Consider the following 23,143-nt stretch of genomic DNA (forward strand, 5'->3'; position numbering starts at 1 on the left):
CTAGGCATAGTGTACGCATTTGAAATTGGATGCTGTGGATTCTATCACCAATGAATGACAAGCAGATATACTTAATGCTATATGTCAAATACTTTATTCATTACCTCATTTAGTCATTGTCATTGTTGCATTCTCTTTGTCACCTCTCTCCCCCTGGGTGATGGAGACACAAAGGATTACTCGAAGCCCATTTCTTCTGAGCAGTGAGAAACCCCAAAGGGGTTAATTTCCTGGAACCCTCAAGAGAGAAGCATTCCTCCTTGGGAAATTAACCCTGGACTGGGGTTCTTTCTCAGTATTTATTCCCCAGGCCAGAAAGTTACAGAAAAAGAACATAGGTGGAGTTATGGCTAAGTATAGTTTAACAATAGAGACTGGTAACATCAGTGAAATAACAAAGTGACATTCCATAGTGCAATTTGCAAAAGGTTAAGTTGATCCACCAACAAAAGCTTGTTCTTAGCAACTACTGTCTTTTCCTACAGCAATTTCCTCAGTATTTTTACATAACAATAAAGTAACTTTCTTAGCATATCAATCAGTAGGTTAAACTGCTCCAAGGACATCTGTCCTTGAGCCAGCAATTTTGCTGTATTACAATTCTTTATCTACATCACAGACTTTAGCCTGAGGAAAGTTTCCTGTCTTTTGCAAGCTTAACACTTCCATATGTAATTTTTAAAAAGTTCGGTTGTACCTGAAACTACAGGGCTTTGGAAACTAGGCCCTGTGAAATACATTTGCTTTAAAAATGTTAGTATACTCCACAGTCATGATCAGAGAGGTAGGTATTATTTTACTCCCCATTTATAAATAAGAAAACAAAGACACAGACATTGAACACTCATGGTCCTATGCTGTTAAATGACAGAGCCAAGTTTGGATCCACCAAGTCTACCTCTAGACAGGCTGCCTTAACCATTATATTGCAGTCTCTCACTATATATATACATACACACACACACACACACACACACACACACACACACATCTATATGTGTGTGTGTATATATATTGATATGTGCTTATCTAACTCTTGATACATATTTGCATTTATCTTTATACACATGTTCATATAGTCAAGAATAAGCACAGGCTCTTGAACAAATTATAAAGTGAGGACAAGAATGGAGGTCAATAGGGCATCTCTCTGAGAACTGTGATAATAAACACCAGAGGTGGCTATACAACTACCTGGTCTGAATTCTCATCTTTTCTTTCTCCCACAGTTTTTCATACCGTTAAATAGTCTCCCACACATGGAACAAAGAAGTCTCGGGCTTCTGAATGCACTCAGGAAACAAGTAATACTCACACCTGTTTAGCCTTAAGTCTTCTGAAAGCTTTAGAGAAACAATATGGCCCCAGATCTTTGTTTCATTACTGTGGGTTGAGGGGGCTTCTTGCCAACCAGAATGCATTGAAAGTTCATGGCAGCTGTCTAGAAAGCACTGCAGTGTTTCCCTTGAAAGATGAATAAATTATCAGGGTACTTCAAAAAGTACAAGGAAAGATTCATATTATCTTTTATTTCTATTTTTCCATGAACTTTCTGAACTACCCTCATTGTTTATACTCCCAAGTATTTCTAGGAATGTAGGAGTCTTTGATCTGCTGCTCTATCCTATTGTTTCAGAGCTCTAATTAAAAAATACCCCATTTTCCCAACAGGGCCTTAGAAAAATGTCTGATTCTAGGACTGCAGCAGGAAATATACATGATGAGCCTGGAGCATCTTGTAGTACCAGCAAGTGAAAGAGTGCTTTAAAACAAACAAACAAACAAACAAGGAAGATACAAAACCCACCAAATCCTACCTTCATAGGCACATGTCCAAGGAATCCAAGAGCCAACTAAAATAGTTCCCAATGAAATTTATTGCATTAAATGCTCACTTCAGAAGAATGGAAAGATGGCAAGTGAACAACCTAACACTTCACCTTAAAGAACTAGAAAAACAAGAACAATCCAATCCTAAAGTTAGCAGACGGAAAGAAATCATTAAGATCAGAGCAGAACTGAATGAAATTGAAAACCAAAAAACAATTCAAAAGATCAACGAATCAAAAAGTTGGTTTTTTGAAAAGATAAATAAAATTGACAAACCATTAGCATGGCTAACAAAAAAAAAGAAGAGAGAAGACTCAAATAACAAAAATTAGAAATGAAAAAGGCGATATTACAACTGATTCATCTGAAATACAAGGAATCATTCGAGACTACTATAAACAACTATACGCCAACAAATTTGAAAATCTGGAGGAAATGGATAAATTTCTGGACACACACAAGCTCCCAAAACTGAACCGTGAAGACGTAGAAAATTTGAACAGACCAATAACAATAAAGGAGATTGAAGCTGTTATCAGAAGGCTCCCAACAAAGAAAAGCCCAGGACCAGATGGATTCACAGCAGAATTTTACCAAACATTCAAAGAGGAATTGACACCGATTCTTTACAAACTATTCCAAAAGATTGAAACGGACGCAAATCTCCCAAACTCATTCTATGAAGCAAACATCATCCTGATACCAAAACCAGGTAAAGATATAACCAAAAAAGAAAACTACAGGCCGATATCCTTGATGAATATAGATGCAAAAATCCTCACTAAAATACTAGCAAACAGAATACAGCAACACATACGTAAAATTATTCATCACGATCAAGTGGGATTCATCCCAGGGATGCAAGGTTGGTTCAACATACGCAAATCAATAAATGTGATACATCATATTAATAAACTCAAACACAAGGACCATATGATCATCTCTATAGATGCTGAAAAAGCATTTGATAAAGTTCAGCACTCATTCATGACAAAGACCCTCTATAAGTTAGGTATAGAGGGAAAGTATCTCAACATAATTAAAGCCATATATGACAAACCCACAGCCAATATCATCCTGAATGGGGAAAAGCTGAAAGCTTTTCCTTTAAGAACAGGCACTAGACAAGGATGCCCACTCTCACCACTCCTATTCAACATAGTGTTGGAAGTACTAGCCAGAGCAATCAGAGAAGAGAAGGAAATAAAGGGCATCCAGATTGGAAAAGATGAAGTCAAACTGTCCCTGTTTGCAGATGACATGATCCTATATATCGAACAGCCTAAAACCTCTACAAAAAAACTCTTGGAATTGATAAATGATTTCAGCACAGTAGCAGGATACAAAATCAACACACAAAAATCAGTAGCATTTCTTTTCTCCAATAGTGAACATGCAGAAGGAGAAATCAAGAAAGCCTGCCCATTTACAATAGCCACCAAAAAAATAAAATACTTAGGAATTGAGTTAACCAAGGAGGTGAAAAATCTCTATAATGAGAACTACAAACCACTTCTGAGAGAAATTAGAGAGGATACAAGAAGATGGAAAGATATTCCATGCTCTTGGATTGGAAGAATCAACATAGTGAAAATGTCCATACTACCCAAAGTGATATACAAATTCAATGCAATCCCCATCAAAATTCCAAAGACATTTTTCTCAGAAATGGAAAAAACTATTCAGACATTTATATGGAACAATAAAAGACCACGAATAGCCAAAGCAATGCTGAGCAAAAAAAATAAAGCTGGAGGCATAACACTACCTGACTTTAAGCTATACTACAAAGCTATAATGACCAAAACAGTATGGTACTGGCATAAAAACAGACACACTGACCAATGGAATAGAATAGAGAATCCAGAAATCAACCCACACACTTACTGCCATCTGATCTTTGACAAAGGCACCAAGCCTATTCACTGGGGAAGGGACTGCCTCTTCAGCAAGTGGTGCTGGGATAACTGGATATCGATATGCAGGAGAATGAAACTAGATCCATACCTCTCACCGTATACTAAAATCAACTCAAAATGGATTAAGGATTTAAATATACACCCTGAGACAATAAAACTTCTTAAAGAAAACATAGGGGAAACACTTCAGGAAATAGGACTGGGCACAGACTTCATGAATACGACCCCAAAAGCACGGGCAACCAAAGGAAAAATAAACAAATGGGATTATATCAAACTAAAAAGCTTCTGCACAGCAAAAGAAACAATTAAAAGAGTTAAAAGACAACCAACAGAGTGGGAGAAAATATTTGCAAAATATACATCTGACAAAGGATTAATATCCAGAATATATAAGGAACTCAAACAACTTTACAAGAAGAAAACAAGCAACCCAATTAAAAAATGGGCAAAAGAGCTAAGTAGGCATTTCTCTAAGGAAGATATACAAATGGCCAACAGACATATGAAAAAATGCTCAACATCACTCAGCATCCGGGAAATGCAAATCAAAACCACATTGAGATACCATCTAACCCCAGTTAGGATGGCTAAAATCCAAAAGACTATGAACGATAAATGCTGGCGAGGCTGCGGAGAAAAAGGAACTCTCATACATTGTTGGTGGGACTGCAAAATGGTGCAGCCTCTATGGAAAATGGTATGGAGGTTCCTTAAACAATTGCACATAGATCTACCATACGACCCAGCCATCCCACTGTTGGGAATATACCCAGAGGAATGGAAATCATCAAGTCGAAGGTATACCTGTTCCCCAATGTTCATCGCAGCACTCTTTACAATAGCCAAGAGTTGGAACCAGCCCAAATGCCCATCATCAGATGAGTGGATACGGAAAATGTGGTACATCTACACAATGGAATACTACTCAGCTATAAAAACGAATGAAATACTGCCATTTGCAACAACATGGATGGACCTCGAGAGAATTATATTAAGTGAAACAAGTCAGGCACAGAAAGAGAAATACCACATGTTCTCACTTATTGGAGGGAGCTAAAAATTAATATATAAATTCACACACACATACACACATACACACACAAACCGGGGGGGGGGGGAAGAAGATATAACAACCACAATTATTTGAAGTTGATACAACAAACAAACAGAAAGGACATGGTTGGGGGGGAGAGGGGGAGGGAGAAGGGAGGGAGGTTTTGGTGATGGGGAGCATTAATCAGCTACAATGTATATCGACAAAATAAAATTTTTAAAAAAATAAAAATAAATAAATAAATAAATAAATAAAATAGTTCCCAATGGCCAAAGCTGGAAAAATTTGAGCAATAAAATAGACCCAATGTGAATAGGATTTTGTGTGTATCGGTCATGCAGGACAATGGAATGGGGTCAACTTCCCAACAGAGAACAGTACAGGGAGATGTGAGTTCTGGCTGTGCCGTAGCTACCCAGGTTATTCTGATTTATCTGCACAATATCCCCAATAAACTGTGCTCAGTGATTGGATCTCCAAGAAATGAGGAGCTGTAAGGCTGGGAATTCTGTTATATAAACCCATTGGACTGAGGCTGCACATTACCCAACCAAATTCAGTTGAACCGTTTGTTACAAACTATAGAACATGGAATGGTTTTATATAGTACAGGACTATCATTTTTTTTGGTTGGTTATTTATAGGTTTACTAGAAGAAAGAACTTATATAAAAAGATAAATAAATGTGAATACAGAAATAGATTTAGATAGAAAGTGCTTCTCAACACACAGAGACATTACAGATTCATGACAGGTGGGAACTATTGCAATGTTTCCCTTTTAAAAACAAATAAACAAATCAATTTAAACTCCCACATATTTCCAGGAATACAGAAGGTCTCTGATTTTCTTTCCATTTTATTGTTTTGTGCTCTAATTAAAAATGCCACATCTATACTTTAGTATTCTCCAAAGCCCAAGAAAATTTGAATGAGGTGAGATTATACATTTTAAAAATGATATATGCACAAACACATACAGACAGATACAAAGCACTTCAAAATTGTATTTTCAAAGTATTGTTGCTTAGACAAGGCTAAGGCAGCTATTTTCTTTCTTCAAAGTGAGTCAGTTTAAAAGTGATCCAGAGACATAACAAAAATTGTAAAGGTGGTATGAAAATGATAAGAATTTGAAAACTATAAGCATAGCAAAAAGGTGCTTTCAGAATTCTCTCTTTTAATCGTTACACTGGACAGCTTGAAAAATAGGGATCTCAAACAGACAAAAGGAGGAAATAATGGTTCCTCTCTTTCGCCCACACGGCCTTCTCATTTGTAGCTTCAGCTATGGCTAATCTTTTCCTTTTCATTCTTTTAAAAGGCACTGTCAGTATTGGTTTGAATGAGCAGACAGCCACAGTTGATGTAGAAGTGGAGCATCTGCAGGCCCTTGCTGAATTATGTGGTCAGAAGGATGGAGGTTAATTAGGAGTGAACCAGCAGAGCCACAGGTCAGTCAATTGCTGATAATATCACCATTTTCAAGTTTAAGAGCAACCTTGCAGGGAATGCTTGTGATCATTGTCATGCACCGGTTGCTGCCTAGACCATTTCTGTGTATAAACTCAAAGCATTGTTATTTTTTCTCTTGTTTTCATATTTTTTGTTTCAAAGAGTTGGTCCTAAAGCAGTTTTCAAATTCATGAGTTTGTCAGATCAGGCTGTGATGTTATCCCAGTTCTACACCTGTCAGGGCAGTATTATGCGTGGTTTCCCAATGACACTGATTGTAAACATTTGTGTTTCACACTATGTGTCTCTTCATGGTCAATCCTACCTCCTCTTCCTGCTCCTCTGCTATGAATAGGATCAAGTTTCAAGGAAACAGACACATTCAGCACAACTCCATCCCCCCACCCTCCCCGCACCCCCCTGCCATTTAAAAGAAAAATGATTTTGCTGAAAATAAGCTTAAGCAAACATGATCAGGAACCTACTTCTCCCTGTATCTTTCAATTTAATACCAATTGTCCTTATTCATCTCTATCTCGCTTAACCAGTTTTGCCAGTGAACTTCTAAGTGACAGCATTAACTGACATGGGTTTTGCTCTTTCTTGCCTCATGTTGCTCTTTGTTACAAAATCTAAATAATTGGGCACAATAAAGATACAGAATGGAGAAAGAAGCAATGGGTCTCTGGAAGGATACAGAATGAAGAAAGGAAATTTCTTGGCATAAGGTAATGATCGACCACAATTATTCTGAGATATATGTGTCGTAACACTATAACATAGTGTAGGGCACATCCTATGGGCCTCTTCAGATTCTCCTGGTCTCACCTGTCCCCTGGACTCCCAGCCCCTGGACCAGCAATGAGGGGAAAGGGTCCGTGCAGGACCTCATGGTTCCCCCTGTGTTGTCTTCAGCCCTTCCCCCACTTCTGATCCCATAAAATGCCACTCCATAGGTTACAAGATCTGCTTCCCCAAAAGCAGTCTTCTGTCAAAATAAGCCAGATGACCCAACCCAGAAATACAGGGGGATTAATTTCCATGGGGTTCATTCCGATAAATGGGAATGAGGAGATGGGGGGAGTTGGCAGGAGGCTTTCTCTCTATTCCTTCCCCTGATGCATTGTTCTGAGGTGTCTGGCTAGGCTAGGCTAAGGCTAGGGCTGATGTTGTGTACCCTCACAGCGCCAGTTGTCTAGTTCTTAATCCTGTTTGTAACACCAATTGTAAAGCTAGGCGACCACACTAGTTGTCGCAGCTCTTTTACCTGCCGGTAATCCTGCAGCGACTGGGCTGATGGTTGAGCTGAGGCTGGGTCTGGAGTTCCCAGACCCCTCAAGCCCATTCACAGACTGGGTCACACACCAGGCTGAGTCACCAGACCCCTCCATGCCAGGCTGGGTCACCAGACCCCTTCACTCAGGTCCATGAGCTAGACAACTGGCCACACGGTCCTTGGAAGCTGCAGGTCTGGAAAAACATGGCTGCACAGGGCGGGCACCCGAGACAGTAAAACACCAGCTAAAGTGGCACGGCTGTGCAGGCACACCCACTTCACCCACACAATGTTTGCGGAACCACCCCTAAACTGGCTCCGAGGCAAGGGGATCCTGACCAAATTGTTCCATTTTCCCAACAATCCACCCCTTCAGGGTCCCTCACATACAATCTATGCATTCAGAATCTTCCACAATGTACCCTTAGCAAGGATAAATGACCCTTACATTTGCCTAACCTATTGTCCATTCAATATGCCTTAAGGCTTGCAGTTCTGTCCTTTTAACTGTCAGTCGCCTATGTCCGGTTAGTAGTCACCATTGGTGTGATCCTCCATGCAAATCCTGCAGTCATACTGATGGGAAGTTCAGTGCATATTCAACAGGCTGACACATTGATCACGTGACTCTGGTGCAGTGCCTGCAGTCAGAACACTGGGAGAAAAGACAGAAGAGTTATTGGTACCAATAGGGGAAGTTCTCACCCCTCTGGTAAGATACATGCCAGTTTGGCATCCTGAAAAAGGATGGTTGCAGGAATAGGTATCTTACCTGGCTTATGATACCATACTTTATCTGCTAACACTGTTGGATCTGTAGGTTCTACATGTAACAGTATAGGGGAACTCATAATTGTCCATAATGATATACAAATGTGCCCTTTGGAATAGAGTGCTCATCTGTTCCAGGCCATGTTATCTTTACTTGAGGCCAGGTACTTGTCAACCAAGGTGAAACTTGCAAACCTTCCTCTAATCCTTTTCCCCAAGGCCCTATTAAACCTACCCAGTGTATATGGGGGCTTTTATTCTCCAAGGCCATTCCCATTGTACTGCCTGTCCCTGTTGCAAACAGGTTGGGGCCGGTAAGAGAATATTTCCCTTCTTGCCGTATCCTGGCTTCAAAAGCTTATCCTTAGTAGTGATTTGCAGCTGTACAGGGCCTGCAGCCCTATGCAACAGAGCTTCCACTGGAGAGGGTCTGCCCTGTGGGGTCTTTCATTTAGAATTCTGACTGTCGGCCATAATCACCGTGCCCACCCCTTCAGGGATGGGGGTTGGGTAGATAGCCTTAGTCCCTTTTTAAAAAGGCCATTGTACCGTTCAATCATTCCTGCTGCCTGGGGATGATATGGCACATGTAACTTCCACTGAATGGACAACTGGGAGGCCCACCTCTGAATCCCATGTCCAGTAAAGTGGGTTCCATTATCACTTTCTATAACTATAGGCTGGGCATACATAGCAGTAAGGCTATTCAATGCCTTCACAGTGTTTACCTGGTCTGGGGCCTTACAAGACCATACAAACAGGAGACCCGTAGCTGTATCAATAGCTGTGAAGATGTATCTGAAATTCTCTGACCTTGACAGTGGTCCGACAAAGTCCACCTGCCATCGAGTCAGGAGCACCCTTAATCGAGTTATTTGCCCATCTGTATGGTGCATCCGCTGGGGGTGTGGACTCTCTTGTGCACACACTGGACAAGCACGACAGGCATTCACTACATCCTCCCATTTTATAGTCAGGGCCCAACTTTGAGTCGCCATCCAAATGGTTTTGCCGCCAGCATGCTGCATTCATCGATGTAACCACTGGGCTATATCAGTAGCTTGGGCTCTCTCCAGCCATCTTACCTTAGCCAAGGCATCAGCTTCATCATTTCCTGGACTGGCTAAGGGGAAGTGTTCTGTGACATGGAAAAGAGTTACTTCTTTCTCATGCCCCAATTCCCATGACTCTTGCCACATGGCTTGTCCCCACAGGGGACGGTGGCCTACCATCCACCATTGATACTTCCAAGTAGAAATTCAAAGGGTTAAACCTTAGTACACAGCCCAGCTGTCAGTACAGATGGTTAATGGCCCAGGCTCATTCTTTATCACCATCCATACTGCTCTCAATTCAGCCCATTGACTGCTTTGCCCTGTACCATTTTCATACCACATGGTATCTGTTAAGGGCTGGACAGCAACCACCACTGTCCATGATGCTGAAGGTCCCATGCTAGAGCCATCTGTATACCAAGCTTGCTCTGTGATAGGTCCCTGTCCCTCATGGAAAGGTGTAGCCTCCACCTCCTTGGGTAACGGTTGTGTCACAGTTTCCTCCACAACCTCTACATGGCCTAGCACAATTTGCAACTCTTTGGACAGAGGACTCGTTGACACAGTGCTCCTTTGTTCTATATATGCTTCCCACTTAGAAAAGTGGGAGTCTGAGCTACAACCACTTTAGGGTTGGTTGCCCACATGTGCAGCCAACCTATTATGGGGTATGTCATCCTTACTAGGACTTTAGCAGTTCCTGTGATAGCTTCAGTGGCTATCAAGGCAGAATACACAGCTGCTAACTGCTTTTCTATTAGGGTGCAGCGCACTTCAGCACCCTTCCAGAGCTGAGACCAGAATCCTACAGCTGTGTGGAGTTGGTCTTGTCTCTGCCACAAACCCCGTCCTAACTCCTCCTGGGTTATACGTACATCTAACTCAAACAGCTTAGTGGGGTCGGCCACTTGTAAAGCTTGTACTTGCTGTATTGCCCTTTTTGTAGCCTGATAAGCTTGTTCTACTTCCTCAGTCCAATCCCAGAGGGCTCCTTTCTTTGTCAATGCATATATTGGGCATGCCGTTTGGGCCATATGGGGTACAAAAGCTCTCCAATACCCCAAAGGTTCCAAATACATCTGCAGTTGAGCTACTGTTGTGGGTCGAGGGTATGCCTGTATCTTATCTATAATAGCTTCCGGGATGACCCTCGTCTTACCCAACCAGACCACTCCCAGGAATTTGACTGCCAGCCCAGGTTCCTGCACTTTGGCTATGTTCATGGCCCACCCACATTGTTCCAAATGACTTAGCAGTGTTGGAGCTGCCTGGGTTAAATCTGCAAGAGAATCAGAGGTTAGTAAGACATTATCAACGTAGTGAAACATTGTAACCGTGCTGGGCCTAGTCCACTTGGCTAGGTTCCCAGCCACCAAACCATGACAGATGGTTGGGCTATACAGATAACCTTGGGGCAATATTTGAAAGGTCCACTGTCTTCCTTCCCACATGAAGGCGAACTAATCTTGGCTATCAGCCGAGATTGGAATGGAGAAAAAAGCATTTGCAAGGTCCAATACATAATGATAAGTCCCCTGCTGAGTCATCAGCTGATCCATCAAGTTGTGAAATGAAGGCACAGCTGCATGCAAAGGAGGCACTACTGTGTTCAGTTCTTGATAATCTACAGTCATTCTTCAGGTACCATCAGGCTTTTTCACTGGCCATACCGGAGCATTAAATGGGCTATGAGCCAGATAAATAATACCAACTTTCTCTAATTCCAATATAGTAGCACTTATCTCTGCATGTCCTCCTGGTGGGCAATACTGCTTTACATTAGCTACACGTCTTGGCTTGGGTAACACCTGTGGGTCATGTTTAGCATATCCTTGTAACACAGGCTTTACTGTCTGTATTCGCAGATGAAACTCTCCAACTGTTGTTGCAGGTGCAAACCATAAAGTACATCCATACCCAAGATGTATTCAGTGACAGGAGATATATATATATACATTATATACATGAGGGGATAATCTTCCTATGCCCAATGGCAATGACACAGCTTTGACCTCAGTAGTATGTCCTCCATAGCCATCTATACGAACTGTGGCCCCTGGAAACTTATCTGAATTGCCATTTATCAGGCTACATTCTGCATCTGTATCCACCAGTGCCAAAACACGCTGCACATTTGTCCTCAACCAATGTATTGCCAATTCAACATGAGGCCTCCGGTCCTCGCCTGCCCCCAAAAGATGAGTACCTTGGCCTGTTCCCTAATCAGAATGGAAAAGTTCATCCACCTCCTTGGGAGCAACAAAAAAGTTCTTTAAATCCACTGAGTGTAACTTGTTACCTGTTTCTGGACGTTTGGTGAAACTGTTCAGGGCGTAATTGCTGCCACAAGGCAAACAGAACTACATTTGGCTGCCAGTCAATTTTCTTTTTATCAACCCCTGCTGCAAGCAAGTCAAACCACATCGGCTTATGGCTAGTCTTGCTTGGTCCCTTTGGGATAAAATCCTGAGTATTTCTTGGGGGTTTGATCTTAGCCACCTTTTGGACCCCTTTTGCTTGTCTCCTGTCTTCTACTTCACCCAAGCCGGCTATCATGGTCATTACCTTGTGTATAGGATGACCAATGTATGGGGCCAATATGGTCATCAGTGACCCAAAGGACGTTGACGGGACATTTTGCAGCACTATGTCTCTCATGCTGCCTGTAAAGTTTTCATTGTCCGGGCCACGAGTGTTCACATTAAACATGGACTGCCACATCCCCAGCTCTCGAATGATTCGGACCAGCTCAGCATACATTTGCCATTTACTGACAATCTTGGGCAGTTCTCCAGCATTTGCCCACATGGTTCAGGCAACTGCGTTCACCCAGTCCATCAAGGAGTGATTACCTCATCCAGGTGCATACCTGCAGCTATTTTGCAACCATGGTCTCGGGGACGGGTGCATGGTGATGGAGGCCAACTTCTCTTTCTCCTCACTAGAGCACGTTACACTACCCACCTCTAGGTCCCATAACCACAACAGCCAAGCAGCCAGCATCTCTCCATGTTTCTGCCTTAACTGTCTCCCCAAGTCAACCAGTTCCACCTGGGTGTACAGGACATAGGTGGTGAACTGGGTCACCTGTGGATCGCCCACCGGTTGTCCGTCCGGTCCCATACACTGATTGTGTTTCAATTTCTCGTGCACAACAGGTCATGCCTGGAGACGCATGGTTTCCCCCAACTCACCACTGGGTGGTTGGTCGTCTTCCCTGGTGTGAGAGGCAGGAGTGGCCAGTCACTGCAAGTTGTCCTCCAGGACATTTATCCGTGCTTCCGACGACTCTGCTTTCTGCCTTGAATCTGCCAGTAGCTGCACATCATCTGCCAACAACTCTGTTTTCTGCTTCAACTGTAGATCAGTTTGCAGCAGAGTGAGCAAAAGCCAGGCTCTGGCCAGCAGAAAAGTGTCCACCAGGCACTACATGCTCAAAGACAGCCACATTTCTTCCCCCTCCCAAGGGGTTTTCTGCCGTAGTATCTGGTCTATGCTGCCTTGCAGTACAGTGTGCAGCAAACAGGTCCCGGTCAACAGAAAGTGGGCCATAGGGCACAGCATACTCACAAATAGCCACATTTCCTCCTTCTTCCAAGGGCTTTTGGCTCTCGTATCTGCTCAGAGTCCTGTCGCAGGCTATGCCAAGTATGGTGTAATCCTGCCCAACTACACCAATTTGTCTGGCTATGACAAGGGCTACTGCAAGGCTAATGTTTCAAACCCTGCTCACAGCACCAATTGTCTAGCTCTTAATCCTGTTCGTGACACCAATTGTAAAGCTAGGTGACCATGCTAGTTGTCGTGACTCTTTTACCTGCTGGTAATCCTGCACTGACTGGGCCGATGGTTGAGCTAGGGCTGGGTCTGAAGCTCCCAGACCCCTCAAGCACATTCACAGACTGGATCACAAACCCTTCACACACCAAGCTGGGTCACCAGACCCCTTCACTCAGGTCTATCAGCTAGGCAACCAGCCACACAGTCCTTGGAAGCTGCAGGTCTGGAAAAACATGGCTGTGCAGGGCGGGTGCCCGAGGCAGTAAAACACCAGCCAAAGTGGTGCTGCATTCCAAGCATACTTACTCCACCCACACAATGTTTATGGAACCACCCCTAAACCAGCTTCAAGGCAAGGGGAGCCTGACCAAATTGTTCCATTTCCCCAACATGAGGTATGGTTTATCATAAGGCTTGTCCAGAGACATCCTGCACCTGTCAAGCAACCAGCTGTGTCACTTTGTGGGTTATTGTGACACAGCACCAAGGCCATCATGCATTGCATTTACTTCCCATTCCCATCCTTCATTTATTTCCTTTTCCCTCCCTCTTGCTTCCCTGGCTGTGATTCTCTTCCTAATAAGACATGAGCACTTAAACCTTGCTAGGGATTTTTTTTTTTTTTTTCTTTCAGGGAACCCCTGCTAAGATACATGCTAAATTTTCCAGGACAGTTTCAAGTATTCATTCTATTTATCTCTATAAATGGTTTTGTGTTTGCCAAAATATGTGGTTCCTTCTCTTTTTTCCCTCCTTTTTAGAAAATCCCAGAGATGAGATATATAGGATTAAAGAAGATGGTTGGCAGCTCTTTAATTCAATTTTTAAATTTCTGTTTTTAATTTGCTGGCCTAAGTTTCCAATTAATTTTGACTACCTGCTTTTGTGTTTTCTTTCTATTCTGCCTGGCAAAATTTGACTTCTTCAAAGCCCAGCTAAATGTGATCATCTGGGTGAACCATTCTTGCCACTTCTGCTCACACTTGCCATGCCAGTGTATGCTTTCTTAAGCCAGGTGTCATAGAGCTTGCATCTGTGCCTCTGGAGTCCTCACAATGTGTTCTCATTAGTTTCCCACAGCCTGCCCCTGCCACTGACCTAGTCTCAGTTACTTTTTTTTTTTTTTAATTTCCATGACTGGCCTATGGAAAGTGTTCAACAATGTTTGCTGAATGAAGGTGGCTTGGGTTTTCCTTTCTGCATCTATCATCATTGCGTCTATCCAGCTGCCCTCACCCTGGTCAGGACAGTGGCCTCTGAGCCTCCCTGTTGCCAGTCTCTTTCAGACAATGCAATCTGCATAAAACCATCAGGCTGCTCTTTTTAAAAATTGTAGCCTCTCCCCCTTCCGCCCCAATGCCTGTGGAAAAGGTATAGTATAGCATAGAAAGAATGTAAATGCACAAAGCATTGACAGTACTAGCACTTAAATGTTAGATACATCTTATCTGATGTAAATGCCTTTGTCTGGTGTTCAAGGTCCACTTTGGCCTAACTCCTGTACCCCTGGTACCCCATAGGAACTCTCCACTCTGGTCAAGCTTGGCTCCTTGGCCCCTGACTTAGCCTGCTCAACTGTCCCCTCTGTTAGAATAACTCCTGATTCCCCTGCACCTGACCAAATCCTGTCCATCTTTCAATCTCCTATCCTCACAGGCATTTGTGGAGTTGCTGTAGCCAGGTATATGCCCCCTTAGCTCAACTATCATAGCATCAGGGATGTGCCACCCAATTTCTCAAGCTTGAGATCTGATTGTCATAGGCTTTACCCATTCATTTCCTCAATAAGACTGCAAGCTTTCCAAGAGCAGCAGGAACTATGTTGATACTTCAATAATCCTCCTATGGCCCGGGCAAGTAAAGATTCAACAAATATTAGCTGACTGACTCATAGGTACAGAAATTAGCCTGCCCAAACCAAGAAGGAGTAGTTAATGATAAACTACAGCCTGCTATTTAGAGGTTATTGTTAGATTTTAAATTAAAAAAGGAATTTCCTGTTATTTTCACTTATGTCAGCATCTAAGTAGAAAAACATAACAAGCATTTTTCTTTACGTTTAGAAAGAGAAATACTACTATATATTATAGTAGTTCATTAAAGCATTCTTCTCCTTTTCCTAGCATATGCTATGAATCTTCATAGCAGTCAGGGTGCATTTTTTTCCAATTAATTTTTCTCTTTTGCTTTACTGGCAGTCAGTTTTACTAATAGTCATTTTTCTATGTCAAACACTTTAATTAAAATTGGAATGAAAAATCTGATTAAAATCTAAATTGGCTCAAGGAGCCATGATCTTTTGGTCTGCTCTCTGCCGTTACATAATTTATGCCCCAAATTGCTACATTAGGACTTTCAGTCCATTTTCCTTACCAAAGGCATTTAGGAAGGTCTAGAGCTTTGAACCAAATGATCTTAATTTGGAAGCTCTTTCATATCCAATGTCAAGAATTTCAAGACTAGCAATAGGTTATGGAGTGAATTCTAAAATGACTTAACTTTTGAGAATTCTAAAGATAGGCACACAATTTCTTTCCTGTTGGCTGCCTTTTCTACTCTAATCTGTTATTTAAATAAATTCGATACTCATCCTAAAATTCATTCTCAGTGATAGATGCTCTGCCACAATCCAGAAGAAATGAATTCACTTTGAATGCATAAATGAATAGTTAATAGGAAAAGAAGTAACGTGGCTTATTTTTTCTATCTTCCAAAAACATTTCTGATGATACATTCTTAAATGTAGGACCTGAGAACCCAGAAGAATAATGTTGTGTCCCTAAAAACAAAACCAAAAACAAAAACAAAACCCTCAACCACAGAGTAAGTTGATAAATCTACTTCCCATTAAGTGTCTCAGGTGGATGAATTAACTATTTTTTAAAAATGTATGAGACCATCAGGGACATTTGAATTAGAACAAAGACTGAGAGAACAAAGGTAATGAAAATAGGGAGCATTTATGAGAAAACACAGGAGTTACTGGGGCGTGCTGTTTTTCCAGCTTAGCTGGTGGGGGTCAGATGGGAGACCCGGCCCTATCGCTGTTTTCCACAGATTGAAATTGGCTGCCGCAGGCAAAGGTCACCCCACGGTATCAATTACTTGCTGTTACCTGGAAAATTTAATTTCATGCCTTGCAGTAGATCTGCTTTCTTCTTTAGCATGAATGGCAACTGTCTCCGATTGGTAACAAGAATAACTCGTTTCCTTAGAGTCGTTAGACTCTAGAAGCTTCTCCATTCAGAAAGTCTTCTGCAGACGGCAGGCATAACCAAAAGATCTGCTGCATTAATATGCCGAGCGAATGGAATAAAAACTCTGTGTTTGCCCTCTTCTTAACCTTTTTAAAGATATTGTTTGGCTTCTGATTTGTAGGGAAGGTCAGTCTAAACTCTTGTGTACAATGGCTATTTAGGTCAACATAGATTTCTCTGTGGAATTCTTCAAAGAAGGGAATGTCCAGAGATGTTGGCAAACACAAAAAGTCTGTATTTTCAAACCACAGGGAATCTGGTTGAAGTAAAATTTGTACTGGGCTTATTTTTGCCTGAAAATATTGTTAAGGGTCTACAAATAATCTCACGCTCCCCTTCTCCCCCCATCATAGTCTTTGGAAAGATGAGGCAAGAGCTGTTTTGATAATGAGATTAAAACATATTAACAAAGAACAAACACTTTCCATTTGATCTGCTCCATTACTGACCTGGCTGAAAGCGAAAAGAACGAGAAAGCAAACCTGCCAGGAATCCTTGATAGTAAACTACCAAAGGGAACATTTTTAAACAGATCATATAAAAGCTGCTCACTTTTGTTACCTTTGTTCAAAAATGTTCCTATTTGTTTCATCAGCATTGCAAAGAAGGACTAAAATTATAACTCAATTAAATAGCAATGTACATTTCAGAGTATGAAAAAAAAATTTTTTTTTAAAAAGCAGAAATGAAAAGATAGTAAATCGTGTTTTTTTCACGGCATGTGTATGGAGATGTCTGCACACACACAAAACATACATGGCACTCTAACCACGCAGTGGTGCTTGCCCATAGTAGAGTCATTGGAGGACACAAAATGGAATTCACATGCAACTCTTTCTCTCCAAACCACCCTGTCAGTTCTCATTAATACAATAGAATCCACCCAGGCCATAAAAGCATGTAAAGGAGAGAACCACAGGGCTTCAGGTGCTGGACCTTTCAGCGGATGGGGAAATGGTGGGAGAAGCAAGGGAGGATTATGGGGTGGGTGAGACTTGCTTTCTCTCTGGCCATTTGTTCTAAGAACAGTGGCCCATCTGAGAAGAGCTGACATTGTCAGAGGAAACAGCAAATATCTCCTGCCGAGGGTCGGGGGTCTTCAAATTATTGCATCCTTTTTGATACAAAAGCCCTTATACTACCCTCCCTTCTCATGTTAAGAAATAAACTAATCACATGTTGCTTTAGACTACCCACCGTTATAGCTTATTAGAATGATTTTTTAAATGCAAGTTGAGTTAAAAAAAAATACTCTCAAAACAAAAACAATTTTAAAAAGGCCTTTAGAAAAGGAAGAGAAGGAAAATTATGTGCCTTGGTTCTTTGGATCTACACATAAAAGAAGAAATAAGGTTTTCTAGTAAAGCTCCCTTGTGCAAAATGAGAAATCGGGTCTCAAAAAGCAAAGTGACTTGTTCCAGGTCACATAGCTTCTCAAAGTCAGAAATGTTATTAAAATTCATGTTTCTTAAGTCTGGGACAATTGGAGCACCCAAATAAGTGACTGTAATACATTATAACCCATTTAATAAGATTAAAACCCTAATTCTATACTGATATGAATAAATAAATAAACAAGTAAATGTGTAAGAGGGGAAAGTTCTTTTTTAACTAGAGTGCCAACTAATAAATATAGAAGAAATAACAGACTTATAGAATTGTCAATGGATGCTAAATCTAGAGCATGAAAGTTTTGATGAAAAACAGGATACATACATAGTCCAAAAGAATTTCACCCCAAGGTGGCAGGGCACCTGTACCTAGGGCAATTAATCCACCCCTTCACAGGCACTGTACCATGTGTCAGGTAGTCCTCCAGGGGTGGTCACACCTGTTTCCATAAAGACCTGCAAGATCTTTGCTCCGTGATGCCAACAGACCTTTCCAGTTAATATCCTCTCTTGCTCTCGAGAGATGTGGTGACCTCATACTCTCCCAGGTGGGCCTTCATTGCTGCCAGATAAATGATGGACGCTCTTTGTTTCAATGGGCCAGTCTTCCAGCTGCACATGGCCCCTTGCCCATCCTCTGAACTGATGTAGGTGTGCGGAAGGCAGGAAGACAGTCAACTATGAAAGAGATCACACTCTGGGAAGGCACTGATTATGGCCTAAATTTTTCAATAGAAGACATGCCTGGGAGATGTGCTGTTCTGTTTATGCTATAAAATTCCAAACAGCAAATTTAAAATGACCAAAAAATGAATTATTGTTCACATTTTCCTCCATACTCTAGGTAAGACTTGCATTTGTGGTCATCACCAATGAAGCCCAGTAACATTCAATAGTATCATTAGAAGCCAATATTCACAAACAGTTTGATGAACGATGCAGTGCCATGAGTAAAGATAATGGCATTAAATCAACAGTACTAGGGAACTGCAGAAGCAAGCAGAGTTATATTGTTTCAATACAAACAGGTTTCAAAGAATCATGGCGTTGTCAGGAAAAATAGCATTGCTACCTTTTACTTGTGGTGGCAGGTATGAAGTTAGCCAGAAATGGTGCCTTTGACAACAAAGAACACAGAGACATTTAGTTCTTAGACTTGAACAGGAAGAGCTGGTGTCTAGACACTATGAAGAATATTTACCTGCACTTATTGAACAGTAAGCAAATGCATAAAGGCCTCTTTTTTAACCTATTTTTCCAAATCTCCATTAATAAATCATGGTATAGTACATAAATTTAACATGTTTTTAAATCAAATTGTTTATATAGATAGGGGCCCTGTACAATCTAGTGGGGGGTGGGGTGGAGGTGGGGGTTGCCTGTAGTGTGATGTCTTACTTTGATGAAGATAGCTTGAGAAAGGTTACAAAGGGAATTCTTGAGAATGTGTAATACCTATCTGTGCCTCAGTTTTCTCACCTAGCTGATGTATAGCTAGAAGACTAATTTATTATTTTATGCTGAAACATATTATTGTTGGGGCTCAGAAAATGATACCCCAATGTATGCCACTGGGGAGAGCACAAAGGAACAGCAAATGCAGGGAAGGGCTGTCTCTGAAGTTCCCCTACCTACCTAAAGGTCGGATCTTCCAGAAGATATTCAGCTGCTGTGAATCCCTGCCCCAGGTAACCCGTACTGCAGGAACGAACTAGAACTAGAGTTGACACCACACCCAGAGCCCAGAAGAAGTTTGTCCCAGGCTATTGTCTGTTCTTTGAGTCTATTTATCTCCCCTGAAAGTCATTTACTCTTCCTCTCTAAACTTTGAGCATCTGGCTCTTCTTTGAGTCTCATATTTTGTGTGGCTCCCATGCACATGTGCACATAATAAATGCGTATGCCTTTTCTCCTGGTAATCTGTCTATTATCAGTTTATTTCAGCAGACTCAATTATTGAACCTTCAGAAGAAAAGTTTGAACTTCCCCATGTTGTCAAGCCTAACAGGTATACAAATGGGCTGACCAAAGCACTCTTTCCTTACAGACAAGGTCCTGGGGAAGCAAAGTATGGGACCAGAAATAGGGGAGTTTATTCTACAAAGGGAATATTTAACGTTGTCATCAGCCAGATGTGGGTGGGTGCACTGGGATACTAGCTTTGGTCGAAAGAGTCATACCCTCTCCTAAGCACTAACCTTTAGTTCTGAATCTCTCCTTGTCTAAGATCCAACATGGCTGACCTGTCCTCTTTCTGGTTTGAGTTTATATTCATGCTTACTTATCCAAATTAACACTTTCAGACAGGTCTTGCCCTTTAAAGGAGCTAGAGTCACATGGACATTGTATATTTTTATTTGAATTCTTATTTCTGATACTTGAACTCCCCTAGGGCAAGGTTTTACAAATTCTACATTTTCAAGTTTTGGGGGAGCAGCTCATGTCTCTCTTGCCAACGAGTGCTGCCTGTTCCACAAAGGACATGAGCTGTTAACAGACAAAGATCTGGGCTTAATTTCATCCCTCTATTAGAGAAAGTTTGAGACTAATTGAAGTTTGCACCTCAGTGGAATCTCAGTTTCCTTTGGCCACTGGTGATCTCCCTGAATCCCTTCCTTCCCGACCAGGCGGGCTGAGACACTCCTCCCTTCCATGCTATACTAAGAGCACATTCCTTTAGGATAGAATTTATATTTCATTGTGCTTATTTTACAATTCTGTCTCCTCCTATAAACCATGAGCTCATGAGGATAGAGAGCATGCCTGACTCACCTTTGAACTTCCCAGAGGCAGTATAGTGTCACGGTCAAGACTGTGGTCTCCAGAGTCAGACTTTCTAATGCGGGATTCCTGTGCTAGTGTTTCTTCTAACCTCCCTTGGCTTCTGTTTTCTCACCTAGGAAAAGAAGATATTAATAGTAACTGCCTCATAGAGTGTTGGAGGGAGAAGGGGATGACACATCTAAAATGCTTAGCATTGTAGCTGCCATTTAAAAACACACATTAAATATTAGGATCTAGTTAGTAGTAGTTGGTGCCTGGAACACAGTTACTTAAAAAAATATTTACTGAGTGAATGAATAAGAGATGCAGCCAGGCCTGTGAACTGAAGTCACAAATAGAGCTCCAAAACCACAAAACGGGCTTCTGATAATAGCCCATTGGCACACACAGAACATTTACTAAATGTGACTGCAGTACATGGAGGAATTCTGGGGACTGTCACCGATAGGTAAAATTTTCAGCATCTCATTCTTTGCCAGAAGGGACCTTCCCTGGAAGCTCCACGATGAAGAGCCAGCCCCTTTGGATCACAGAATTAATTTGTGAGGAAAGGACATTAGAGATTGTGGAATCCACTCCCCCACCACTTCAGAAGGTGGGGATTTAGGCACAGAGGATTAAGGAGGCTTCTGAGCTTAAAGGATAATATTCTTCCGGGGCTTTTCTGCCAACCCTATTAAAAAGTCAGAGCTACAGTGGTTAGATGTAGGGCTGCAGGCACGCAGTGAAGTGTCTTCATATGTAAGGCCAAAGGTTAACTACCAAGTTTTAAGGCCCTTTCTGGCGGAAGGGTTCTTAAAAGGGCTGCCTCAGCAAAGATGCGCTGGCATATGTCACTGTGACAGGTAGACACATCTTAAAACAAACCTCACAGATACAATTCAAAACAAACTGAGTCTGTAAGAACTGGCTCCTCATGTTAGCTCATCAAGTTCATCCCCTTGTCAGGAAGAATTGAATCTCCAGGTAGACGGCAAAACACTTGATCCTTTCCAGAAGGCCACGCAAATTTAACTTCTTCCCCTTCCAGAACTGATAAGATCTCACATAACCACATTGGTCTGGCTCACAGAAGGAGCTAGACCTGGCTCTGCTAAGAAGCTGGTAGTTGTTAGTGGGAGCCTGAGACCCCCAGATGGAGGGATTTTCAACTACCTGGCTGTACTTACGTTTGGTTTTACATCGGGCGTTCTCACTTGGTGCTTACCTCACTGGCTTGCTATGTAGATCGAATGAGACGTGTGTAACCGTGGGTTTAAACAACTGCAAAGCTCCATGCAGATGTAATCTGTCCCCATTCTTAAGGGCATTGTTAATGCAATACCCTCAAAGAGCTTTCGGTTTGAATAAATTTATGATCTGTATATTCATAAGTTTTGCATGTGTGTGGTTCTGATAAATAAAGTCTGCTGAGTGACAGCTCTTTCCCATGGGAGAGAGAAGGATAGGAAGAGAACACTAGACACAGGAGCTTGGAGTGCAGTTTAGCTGTTATCTGTGTCACTCCAGTCTTGCCAGGCCTCCTATGACTAAGAGCACACTAACAGTAATAACCCCAGTCCACTGCTGCCTGCTCCCCTTTGTTCACGAAGGGCTGGGATCAATGTCCCTCCAAATTTTGGTCTGTGACAATGGGTATTGCTGCTACTCTGCCAGCTTCCTCTGCCAGGCTGTGCCATGAACACCACAAGCACACTCAGCAGCAGGTGTCCTGTCTTACCTCTGTTCTGTGTCACACTCTGTTGGAGCGTTCTCCTAACAAGACTGCCTGACCCTCTTTGTTTTTCAGAGTTTTAGAGAAAGACCTTTCTATTCTTATTTCCTGCTTATGCTGTTCTCCCACATTGAGTCCAACAGGGCTCCACCCAGGGCAAAACTAATGACAGACTCCCCGCTGTACACAGAATTGCCCGTCCTCCTGACGGCTAAGACTTTGCTTTAGGTCCTGCTGGCTGTCTCTGGCTTCTTTCCTCAGAGGACTTCCCTCTCTCAGAAGACCCCTCAGCCTCCCAAGGTCTGTCTGACCAGTTTGTTCAGATATCCCAGAAGCGTCTGCAGAGACTGTACCTCGTTCTTCCTGTCCCACCACACATACCTTTTAAAACTCTCCTTGCTTCTCAGATAACATTCATTCATTCCAGATTTCTTTGAAGAGGCTTTACTATATGAAATGTTTCTCAAGCTGTAAAATGAAATTGTGTTTCAACTCCAAGCAGTGCTGAAAATGTTCTGTTACTTAAAATCCTATAACTGGAAGCATTAGGCTTATGGAAAATTGAGAGACTTGATTCTGTGATAATTTTGTCTTCTAAATTCAGTTTTGAGAAATGACTTAAATCCAAACACTGAAATACTTTTAAAGGGCCTTATTTAAAATGTTTACTTAAAAATTATACCTTAATCAAACAGTGGTATACATCAGTTTATACCTCTAAGTCACAAGGTAAACAATTAAAATCTGTGGATATTTCCCTAGTTTTCCTGAAGGTAAGTCCTGCGAGGAACTGAACGTATGCAGAAGCTGGAATGGAAAGTGGTTCTGGTGCTTGCTGGGGGTGGGTAGGTGGAG

General features: G+C 41.9%; 1 long non-coding RNA gene across 1 annotated transcript in view; it reads right to left on the reverse strand.

Moving 5' to 3' along the window:
• Positions 1-20,644, reverse strand: part of LOC134369117 (uncharacterized) — a 39,994-nt gene extending 19,350 nt beyond the window's left edge. The window contains exon 1 of the long non-coding RNA XR_010022591.1: positions 20,563-20,644. This is a non-coding gene — a long non-coding RNA (uncharacterized LOC134369117). The remainder of the gene's footprint in view (positions 1-20,562) is intronic.
• Positions 20,645-23,143: the final 2,499 nt, after the last annotated feature.

Source organism: Cynocephalus volans, chromosome 2 (genome assembly GCF_027409185.1).
Source record: "Cynocephalus volans isolate mCynVol1 chromosome 2, mCynVol1.pri, whole genome shotgun sequence".
Taxonomy (NCBI): Eukaryota; Metazoa; Chordata; class Mammalia; order Dermoptera; family Cynocephalidae; genus Cynocephalus; species Cynocephalus volans.